Below are 11,876 nucleotides of genomic sequence, written 5' to 3' on the forward strand. Positions count from 1 at the left end.
AACATTAAAATGTGATTTAAAATTGAAATTCCTTTTAAGTTATAACTGAGAAAAAATAATTCCTTATATTTCCTGGTATTCTTGCCTTTTCCTGTTTAATAATCTATTTTACCCTAAATCTTATTTTATTTATTTATTTATTTATTTTTGGTTTTTCAAAACAGGGTTTCTCTGTGTAGTTTTGGTGCCTATTCTGGAACTCACTTTGTAGATCAGGCTGGCCTTGAACTCACAAAGGTCCACCCGGCTCTGCCTCCGGAGTGATGGGATTAAAGGTGTGTGCCACTGTTGCCCAGCTTTACTCTAAATCTTAGGTACAGCCAAGTGTATTTGGCAGTAAAGAAATTATACTACGTAGAATGTCTGCAAGTCATAATTATTTAAAATGATAATAGAATTATGAAGATGGCTTTTCATTTACAATACATTATTTATAATGATTAAAAGCACTATGTGGAAATTATTATTATTTTGTGGTAATTATTGTTTAAATAATAGAAAAATATTGAAAATTTTATCCAATTATGTATTATGTAAAGCCATGAACTCACAATCTAGTGACATTAGTTGAAATAATATAAAATTCAACTGGAACAAACTTGAGTGAATTAAGACCATAGTTACTTTTTATACTTGAGAAAATTTAATGGCTCCATTTTGAAAATAATGATTGTATGAAAATATATAATAGACATACATGATCAAATATTAGCTCACTTATTAATCCAGGAAAAGTTAATATGATCCTCAGAGAAGAAGTTTTCTGTTAGTATCAAAGCTGAATGCACTGCTGTACTGAAATGGGATATATGCATTGATGAACTAAATACAGTTTTAAAAAACTCATAGATGGGCTATTGAGATCACTATCTGATCTATCAGTGACCTGGGTTCACTTTCTAGAATCCACATGACAGTACACAACTGTCTAAAACTTCCCGAGGAGTTGGTGCCTTCAATTAGCTTCCGTAGTCACCAAGCATGTATGTGATGCACAAACTTACATTCAGGAAAAACATCCATACATATAAAAACAAATGATTAAAAAAATTAAAGAATCTCAAAAATGTTAGAAATTAAGGAAGAATAATCCAAGGTTCACATCTATAGACAAGTAACAACAGACAATTTATGACTGATGAGATACAGAAAGAATTGCCGATCACAGGAATGAGCCCTGAAATTGGTTATGTAATACAAAGTGATCATCTCTGAAATCATATTGACACAGAAGCCACACTAAATTGACTCATCCATATATTTATGTGTGTGTGAATGTCTAAATGCATAGTAAAAACAAAGAAGGCTATCAGTTTGCAAAAGAGTGGGATTGTTTGGAGGGAGAAGAGTGAAGGGAAAGAAGCAATGTAGCATTACTATATTTTCATTAAAAATGTACTAAGAAAAAAACATATACAAACACATATATATGTATATATTTGCAAATGTATGCTTATATTCCATGATTTTTTTTTACCATAGACAAGTTTTGATTAAAAATATTAACATTTCATTAATAGTCATCCTTGGCTTTTACTCTAATTTTAAAACTGGGAAATAATAATATCTTTTATTATTTATTCATTATTATCTAAACCGGTTATTTTCCATTATATCCAGATGCTACCCTCTGAGTAAAGACAATGAACATGAATAATTTGAGCCTCTATGACCTACAAGGACCATCCTAGTGGTGATGGAAATATGCTAATTCTGTTGTTTCCATGGGTCTGAAATCTTCAACGCTTACTAAAGTTAGCAATCTTCTAACAATGTTGAGTTTCCTCTAGCATGGAGAATATGCCCTGGGCCATGCTTCTTTGTGGTATACCAGGAAAACTCCTTGGGCACAAAGCAGGAGAGGATATAGAACTAATTTTCAGATTCTTGTATAAAACAAGTTTCTATACATTATAGTTGATGGGGACTGGAACATGATAAAATGACCATTTTGATTTTATATCACTTTGCTCTGGCTTTCTCAAGTTTTTGTTGCCAAACTAGAAGCAAAACACATTAAAAACCTACACACAAAAAGACTCAAATAAATCAAGCTGCTACCGAATTGACTTCTGTAATGGTTGACTTTGGATAATAATTTGCCTGGGTACAGGGCTGAGATACATATTCAAACACTTTTAGAAGTCTTTATGAAATTTATTTTGAATGTAATTTACATGCAAATAGTGTTGAAATTTAAATCAGTAGGTTTTACATAAATCAGAATGTTCTTAATATGAGTGGACCTTATCCAATCTGTTGAAGGTCTGACTAGGACAAAAAGATTGATCTGCCCTAAGCAGTAGAGAACTCTGCCAATGTATAATATTGACATTTGAACTGAAATGGAGGCTCGTTCTTTCCTGGTCATCCAACCTGATTGCCTTCAGACAAACACTGTGGATTCTAGACTTGTTTTCTACTGTAATCTCACTAGTCAATAAAAATCAATCCTTTTTCTTTCTCATCACATTTGTTCCATTTTTTTGAGTCCTGAGTGAAGTTCATGCACAAATTTGAATTACTAATTCAAATTCTAAATTAACAGTTTCATAAATGCATATATATTCCTATTTTAAATATTTATATTGAGAAAATATGTTTCAAATAAAATGCATATATGATTCTATATGCATATCAGTGCATTTTATATTAAGCATATGTACAACTACAACTGAGATTTAAGAGTTGAAGATGGTAATCCTGACCTAGCTTTTCTTCCTATCCTTCTATAGATTATTATCTAGAGTTCTGAGATGGCTATAACTTGTCTACTATAATGTTATAATTTTATGTTTTTAAACAATCTTTTAATTAATATTTGAAAATTTCATGCGATGTGTTTTGGATATATGCATCTCAACTCATCTCAATTCTTACCAACAGAGTTTGAGATTTATTCCCTTTTTTCTCTTCCCCCTTTGAGCCTAGTTTGTGTGGCCAAGCTAATTTGGGCACGAAGCCTACAATGATATTTGGTCAATGTATCCAGGATTACATCATTAAAAAAATTCAAGATTGATTCTCCTCCAAGAAGCTATCAAGTGCCTTATGTTTGATTCAAAACATTGCCTCAGTTTCTTCTTTATATTTGATGTACACACATTTGTAGTAGATATACAAGAAATATATAAGAACATGCAATGTTCTTAGACTATTTTATAATACATCAATCATTATACATGGTGTCATGTAGATCTGAAAACAGTGGCTTACATTGGCCAATAATATTTTGTACTGGGTGTGCAATATGAATCATTCCAGTTTCAGTTACCATAGGCCTGACAATGAATATGCTTGCTTACTTTTACAAACCCATTTCCTATTTGGATAGACATTTATTTGTTAAGTACTTAGCTAAAGATTTTGCATATATAAATTTTGCATCTATAAATTTTGGTATCTGGCTGTCCCATAAGGGACTGAATATGGTTTTCACATATGCTAGGCAAATACTTTATGACTTCAATAAATTCCCATGCACAAAATGTTAAGTTTCAGAAGTTTAAATATTTAAGCTTCAAAAGATACATATTTACATATGCAAAATAAGATCCATGCTTTGGATTGCATTCTAGTGTCTTCATGAGACTGTCTTTCCATTAAAACAGTCTTAGTTTTATATGTTCATATTATATTTTTCATTTTCTATAAGTGTTTTGATAGTCATTTATTTATATTTTATAACACAGTGTCATAAACATACTTTCAGATTGTTTTACAAATGTTTTTGTATCATCTTCATGTATGACAAGATCTGCATTTATATTTATGATATGAGTTGACACCCAGTTAATCCACTGATGTGGCTTAATATCATGAAAATCCATTTTCTAAAATGTGATAAATGCCCATTTATAGTAAAGAAGTACCTATTCAGAATGCACTGATCTGTATTTTGTCTTTCTTGCTTCAATGGTTTATGGTTATCTTTTCTTGAATTGTATTATATCTTTATACTACAGCCTTAAAATATCTTGATATCTTTTCTAGAAAATTATATTACTACTTCCTTCTTCAAAATGGTCTTTCCTGTTAATAGGTCTTTACACACATACACCCCAACACAAAAATATCAAGAATCCCAATCAGGAAAATACTAACTATATCAGAATATATCTATATCTATATAGAATATCTCTCTATCACTATTTATCTATCTACACACACACACACACACACACACACACACACACACACATTTTTTTTTCTAAGACGAGGTTTCTCTGGCTGTCTTGGAACATGTTCTGTAGATCAAGGTGGCCTCAAACGGAGAGATCTGTCTGCCTCCTGAGATGCTGGAATTAAAGGTGTATGCCACCACAACCAGGCTCATCAGGATATTTTTTAAACACACACACATTCTCTCTCTCTCTCTCTCTCTCTCTCTCTCTCTCTCTCTCTCTCTCTCTCTTTCATATACATACACATACATAAACACAGATACACATGCATGTACACACAGTAGCTATTGAAGAAATAGCTTAATGGTTATGTATTTACAATTTCATTAACATTGTATGTCTATTGATTATTGATTTTCTTTATTTTTTAATAGTTCTTTATATAACCTTAGATATCACTACTTTTGTTTTATCCCTAGGTGTGTATAATTTTATCTTAATATTATTAAAGTGTTTTAATTTTTCACTGGGCTGAGAATGTGACAAAATATTAGTATACTTACCTAGCATGTGTTGCTGGGTCCTAATGGCTCCCTTGGGGGAGGGATGAGAAGGCATGGCATCAATGGCGCAGACACCATGAGTCAGGTAAAAGGCAAACAGCATACTTAGTTATTCAGCAATGGGGAAAGCCTTATATACCCTCCTCTCAGTACCCAGGCTGCATTGAGTGGCCGCCCCTCATTGGCTAGGCATGATCAGGACCTCTGACAGCACCTGTTGCTAAGCCCTCAGGCAGACTCCAGGTCGGCTCATCTCTCGGCCTTGTAGGCTTTATCTTCCTAAATATCCACCCTCCTTTACTTATTACATGGGTGCTCAGTGGGGGCCAGAGTTCTTTGCTCAGACCTTGTTGACCCCACCTCAGCAGGGCTCAGCAACTGAACTGTGTCTGTCTTAGGTAGGGTTGCATAACAAGCTCTCATCTGTCATTGACTACTAGCCCTCAAAGAGCATCCATTCCTGAAGAGATGCCCTGGGTAGAGAGGCAGTAACCTTTGAATTTCAGAGAACCAGGCATGCATAACCTCCTGTTGAGGGCTATGAACAGGATATCTAAAAGCCATTAAAACCTGAGAGTAGCTTTATTTGCTGCCCACTGCTGTCGGATGTGCTACAGGAGGCATATAAAGAGAATAAGGATTAACAGTATCACCCTACCAATCAAAGCACATGTGAGCATCTAGGAGGAATCAAATAGCCTTTTAAAGTTGTCCCAGACTTTAATGAAAATATTTGTCTCCAGTGATATTGCTGAGACCCTAGTCATATTGAGATGGGATATTTGTTTCTGGAGTAGAATGGAATAATTAAGGGATGAGGCAAATTGCCTGGAAGCATAGATCACAGGCTATTTCTTTAGCATTGGACAACAGAAAGGAAAAAAAGGGAGGATAGTAAAGCAAAGGGCTTCCTCCACAGACCTGGTGCCCTCCAATGTTTTGGTGGTCAGCACCAGGTTCATAAAGGCCTAGGGACGAGTTGGTGGTAAATATCACAGGGGAAGTAGAGGAGTTAATTACCACTGGCAACAGAATGGGAAGCAAGGGAAATAGAGCCCATAGATCTGCTTTTGAGGGAATAAAAGGGGCAACGGTGGTGAATATGTACATTACCCATCCATGGCCCATTCTTCTTGGATGGAGGTGAGCTGATCCATGGCAGGATACACTTCTCTTGTTGGGACCCATACTGCCATAGTTGTACTCTGAGGAAAAACACAGGCATATCCTCTCCCATGGGTCAGCAAAGGGGCTGGTGGCTGCCATTGGAGGAAGAAATGGGTCTTTACATCTTACTAGAGATAGAGATGTGGCCTGGAGAAGGAATACCTAATGTTTATATGCTAGACTGAGTCCCACCTCATCAAAACTGAGAAAAATCTATATGCCTGGGAATAACAAATATGGGGTTGTCATGTTTATTTGTGATCAGTTCTATGTGCCCCATCTTTAGCTGTTCTGCAACTAATTCCTTTAGGATTGAGAGCTTAGGTTCAATCATAGGCCACTGCTCCACCCAGACATCTTGATTTAAGATGCATGTCAATGAAATGGGGCTAGGAGGCTTGATTGTGGTGCATTTCTGAGGGATAGTGGCCCTTAGAATTGAGGGTGTGACTTGAGTAGGGTCTCAACTTGCCCAACCTGTCTTTTTATGGACCTGAAGGTCATTAAAGAAAGCTCTGTCATCAGTAGTTAGAACAGTACCTGCACTCTCCAGGATGTCTCTGCCCCAAAATGTTTCTTGGTACTGTAGGAATAACACAGTAAATGACTCCCTTGTTGCCATCAGGGTTTTTCCAATGGACTGGATAGGTAGTAATTTCTGAATCTTGTTGGCCTCTTACTTCACTGATGGGAGTGTCAGGTCTAGATTTCCAATGAAGAGAGTGGAAAGCCATATTTCTGTTAATATGGTGATGCCTATACCTGTACTCACCAAGCCTTTAACAGCTTGTTCATCAAAATAGATGGTCAGCATTTGGGGAATGTGGAAAAATGGGCAGTGTCCAATAGATTTTTAGATTATCAGAGCCACCTCTTAATAGTAGGCTGGAGAGTGCCCTACCTGGAGTATAAAGGGGTTGGTGATTCAGCAGGCTGTGATCTGCAATCCTTTGCCAAATGAAATCCCGTATTACATCTGGGGCATTGAGTCCTAGGCTTTGCTCAGGGGCAGTCATGCTACAAATAGCCTAGTTTGTCACATCCCCAGCAAGATCTGTCTACTTAGGGGCCCTTAGGTCTGTTGCTGGTGCACTGTCTATACACAAGGAGAGCATTCAGGGAAGTGAAGGCAGTGATTGGACTGTTACTGGAGTCAAGATCTCTTGTGACCAGTACTCACTTGGTGAATGTCCTCATTGCATACTGCTGTGACCACATTTCAGGTTGGGGCATCAAGCCCTTCTCAAACCAATTGTTTGATTAACATTTCCCTAGTGGGGCCCAGGTCTACTCTCTGCTCCACTGCCTCATTGACACATTCAAGAAAATCAATAAAAAGTTCCCCTCGCTGTTGAAAAAGATTGCAGAAATAAGCTGAAGGGTCCCACAGGGTGCATTCCTTAAGAGCCTTGGAGGCCAGGTCAAAAACCTGTTGGGTGTAAGCTTGATGGCCAATCTGCACTTGGTGAATGGGATGGACAAAGTTATCTCATCCAGTGAGCATGTCAAGGGTCATTAGAATGTTAATCAAGAGGTTCCTTCATGCTTGAGCTTCTGATTGATCACTGTAAGCCAATTTCCAGCTAAGAAAGGCAGCTGGCTCCAGCACAGCTTTGAGTAGGCTGTATCAAAGTAAGTCTGTAGTTGCATTGTCCATTGAGTGAGGACCTGTTCAAAGTAAGGTAAATCTAGGCCCAACTCATTAGCCACCTTCCAGATAAGGGAGAGTTCAGCTTTGAGGGTGGGAATCCAGGGCTGGTTAGCAGCATTTTGTCACGTGTTGACCAGGAAGGCTTCTGCTAGCTTTTGAGGCCTGAGACAGGGAGGCTGTGGTGGCTGGGAGGCATACTGCAGTTGGAGGGAATTTCTGCCCTCAGGGGCAGATGGACACTGAGACACTTCACTCCAAGGGTACCACTTTGGAGGTGTAGCTTCCCACAGCAGGAGTGAGGCTAGTAGGAAAGTGGCACATGCTAGCTTAACTGTGGCTGTGCTCTGCTCAACAGGTCTCATGGGGCCTGAATTGTCTGCCTCCTCCTCATTGGGTGTCATGGAGAGATCAGACCTGGACTGAGTGAAAGAGATGGAGAGGTTACCCACTTTGTAGAGGGGGACAGCAGGTGAACAACAATCAGAAGATGGCAGTCAATAGGGATGGGCAATTGTGTTGGACCATATATGCTTTATGCTTAGTGGGGGATTTCCATGGTTTCTTAGGCCATGGCTAAATGCTCACATAGTGTCTCCAGACAAGAGACAGCGTTTGGGAGCTAAGCCTTGGTTCCACCTCCTGGGGGGATGGTGTTCAACCCTTATGTGGGGGCGCTGGGCAAACCAAAACAGAAAAAAGTTGCCTTCCTGACCGGACAGGCAGAACAAACATGACAGACAACACAAAAGAAGGAAAGAAAGGCGAGTTCCAATGCTCACCTCCCGAAGGGATCAAAAACACACAACATTGAGGGGACTTGTCATTGAAACAGACCATTTTGGGGGTGCTGTCCAGCACTGCAAGCTAAATGACCAGAACTGGTGCCAGGAAAGTGAAAGTATCTCCTCATGCCTTAAACAGCAATGGCAAAAACAGACAAAAATCAAAACTCAAAAATTACAGTCACAACAAAGAAAAGGACCCTGACCCAGGCAAGTTCAAAATTCAATCCAGAAATCCCACGTTCAGGTGCCAGATGTTGCTTGCCAGGTAGAGGGGGAGAGAAGGAGCAGCATCAATGGCACAGACATGTGGAGTCAGGTAAAGGGCAAACAGCAGACTCAGTTATTCAGCAGTGGGGAGAGCCTTCTATACCCTCCCCCCAATACCCCAGCTGCATTCCAATCCAGTGACATTGCATGGTAGTCCTTCACTGGCTAGGCAAGATCAGGACCTCTGACAGCACCTGTTGCTAAGCCCTCAGGCAGACTCCAGGTTGGCTCATCTCTCGATCTCATAGGCTTTACCTTCCTATAAGCATGTACATTGTGGTTCTATCCAGTCCCATAAAAATATAATTATTGGTTCAATGTTTTACTTTTTAAATACAACTTAAATAAAATTTTGTACTTTGAACTTGTGTATGATAGTCTTTCTAGGTGCACTTATTTTCATTAAAAATAAATTGTTTAATTTTAATTACATGTATATGTGTGCAACTGATTATGGGCCTATGAACATGAGTGTGTATGCTAAGGTGGCCAGAAGAGCCTGACCACTCTCCTGCACCTGGAGTTACAGGCAGCTTTGAGCTTTGAGCTATCTGACATGGGTGATAAGAATCTAGCTCAGGTCTTTAGTCATATTTCCAGTCCCCTCCCCACAAAATCATTGCATTTGTATTTATTATTCATGTTTTCCCTTATACTCCCCTACAATGTCCAAGTATTCCAGCAGAGTGACAAAATTTCTTTTAGTTCACCTCCTTGTTTTTTGTATCTTCTTGGAAAAAAAATATTCATATTCTACAACTACTTTGGAGGCTTGGTAAAGAATTTTTTTTTATGGGTCACTGAGGCTTTTATTTTGCATATAGAACTGCTGGGGCAGGGATCTTAACCTGCGGCCACCCTAAAGATTACACTGGGCTCCAGACACTTAGCTTGGAAGTGAGGTGACAGAAACAATGATTCAGACCAATCACATGATTACAAGGCTGGGGTTTCCAGCAGGCTCAAGGTGGTCAGGTGTGACTGTCTAAGGACATCTAAGGAAGCAGTGCCATGGCAGGGACATGCGCTGGGCCAGCTTTGAGCCGCCTCGTTGACATCAGGGACAGGGTCGAAGCAGCCGGTGGCTCCAGGGATCTCCACACACACTTTACTTGGCCAGGGGGTTCCTGAAGCAAACTTGGCCTTGCAGCCCAGCTCTTCCTCGATTCTAAGGATCTGATTGTACTTGGCCAGGCGCTCAGATCGGCATGGGGCACCAGTCTTGATCTGTCCAGTGCAGAGTCCCACCACTAGGTCAGCGATGAAAGTATCCTCAGTCTCCCCAGAGCGATGGGACACCATGACGCCCCAACCTTTGGACTGGGCCAGCTTACACGCCTGCAGAGACTCGGTCACAGAGCCAATCTGGTTCACTTTGAGCAGGAGGCAGTTGCAGGACTTCTCACTCACAGCCTTGGCAATCCTCTTAGGGTTGGTTACTGTGAGATCATCCCCAACCACCTGGATGCCTGCCTGCACTGGCTGTGAACTTCTTCCAGGCCTCCCAGTCATACTGGTCGAAGGGGTCTTCAATGGACACCACTGGATAGTCCCGGATGAAGGACTTATACAGGTCAGCCAGCTGGTCAGATGTGATGTACCTGCTGGCATCATCAGGAGATTTGAAGTCCAGGTCGTACTTGCCAGACCGGAGGAACTCGGAGGCGACCACGTCCATGCCGATGACACCCTGGTCTGTGTAGCCGGCCTTCCCAATTGCGTTCTTCAGCAGCTCCAGGGCTTCTTTGTTCTCCAGGATGTTGGGTGCGAACCCGCCCTCATCACCCACATTGGTGGCATCCTTCCCGTATTTCTCCTTGATGACACTCTTCAGGTTGTGATAAACCTCTGCCTCAGTGCGCATGGCTTCCCGGAAACTGGACGCCCCCACGGGGAGGATCATGAACTCCTGCATGGCCAGCTTGTTGCCAGCATGGGAACCGCTGTTGATCACATTGAAAGCTGGAACTAGCAGGATGACCTCAGGGTTGCCAGCGATGTGACGGTAAAGGGGTACTCCCTTTTCTGCGGCACCCACTTTGCAGACAGCCAGGGACACTCCCAGGATGGCGTTAGCACCAAATTTGGATTTATTTTCAGTGCCATCCATCTCAATCATCAGTTTGTCGATCTTCTCTTGTTCCACAACACTCAGTTTCTTGCTAACCAGAGCAGGTGCAATAGTTTTATTGATGTGCTCAGCAGCCTTTGAGACACCCTTCCCCATGTAGCGAGTCTTATTATTGTCGTGGAGTTCTAGGGCCTCATAGATGTCTGTGGAGGCACCACTGGGCACGGCAGCTCGGAAGAGACCTTTTGAGGTGCAGAGGTCAACCTCAACAGTGGGGTTCCCGCGGGAGTCAAAGACCTCTTGGGCATGGATCTTGAGGATAGACATGGGTTGTTTCTTGAAGCCGTGTTGCTGTGCAGGAAACGAACAGATGTTTCTGCAAACACCCTGGAGAGCGTTTAGGAGAGACGTGCGAGCGACCCTGTTCCCGAGCTGCTCCTTGGTAAAGAAATTTTAATGTAGCCTGCAAATGATGCTAGTTTAATTCAATTTTGCATTTGATATTTTTATTTTTTAATAGTATGATACATATATGCTTATATAGATATCTTTTAATATCTGTTATGAACATTATTCTTTTCATGTATTCAACTTATATATTTTATTTTATTATTTTTTTTGAGACAGGGTTTCTCTGTGTAGCTTTGCGCCTTTCCTGGAGCTCACTTGGTAGCCCAGGCTGGCCTCGAACTTACAGAGATCCGCCTGGCTCTGCCTCCTGAGTGCTGGGATTAAAGGCGTGAGCCACCATCGCCCGGCCAATTTATATATTTTAATCTCATGTTAAACAGCCTTACTTTTTCAAATAAACTAAATGTAATATTAATATCATTTGAAATATTCTTTTTTATTTAAACACTTATTTTTATTCATTTTACATACCAATCACAGATCCCCCTCTCATCTCTCTTCCTGCTCCCTCCACCCCTCCCACCCCCGCATTTCCCCCAACCCATCCCCCATCCCCTCTCCCAAGAGGGTAAGTCCTCCCATTGAGTACATTCAGTTGAGGCAGGACCAAGCCCCTCCCCACTGCATCAAGGGTGAGCAAGGTGTCTGACCATAGGTAATAGGCTCCAGAAAGCCAGTTTATACACCAGGGATAGATCCTGATCACACTGCCAGGGCCCCCTCAAACAGACCCAGCTACACAACTGTTTCCCGTAGGCAGCGGGTCTAGTCTAGTCCCATGCAGTTTCCACAGCTACCACTCTAAATTTTATGAGTTCCAATGAGTTTAGTTCAGTT

General features: G+C 40.7%; 1 pseudogene; it reads right to left on the reverse strand.

The window, feature by feature from the left end:
- Nucleotides 1-9,340: 9,340 nt before the first annotated feature.
- LOC102905221 (alpha-enolase pseudogene) lies at nucleotides 9,341-11,046 on the reverse strand (annotated as a pseudogene).
- Between the last annotated feature and the right edge of the window lie 830 nt (nucleotides 11,047-11,876).

The sequence above is a fragment of the Peromyscus maniculatus genome, chromosome 15 (assembly GCF_049852395.1).
Source record: "Peromyscus maniculatus bairdii isolate BWxNUB_F1_BW_parent chromosome 15, HU_Pman_BW_mat_3.1, whole genome shotgun sequence".
In the NCBI taxonomy this organism is placed as follows: Eukaryota; Metazoa; Chordata; class Mammalia; order Rodentia; family Cricetidae; genus Peromyscus; species Peromyscus maniculatus.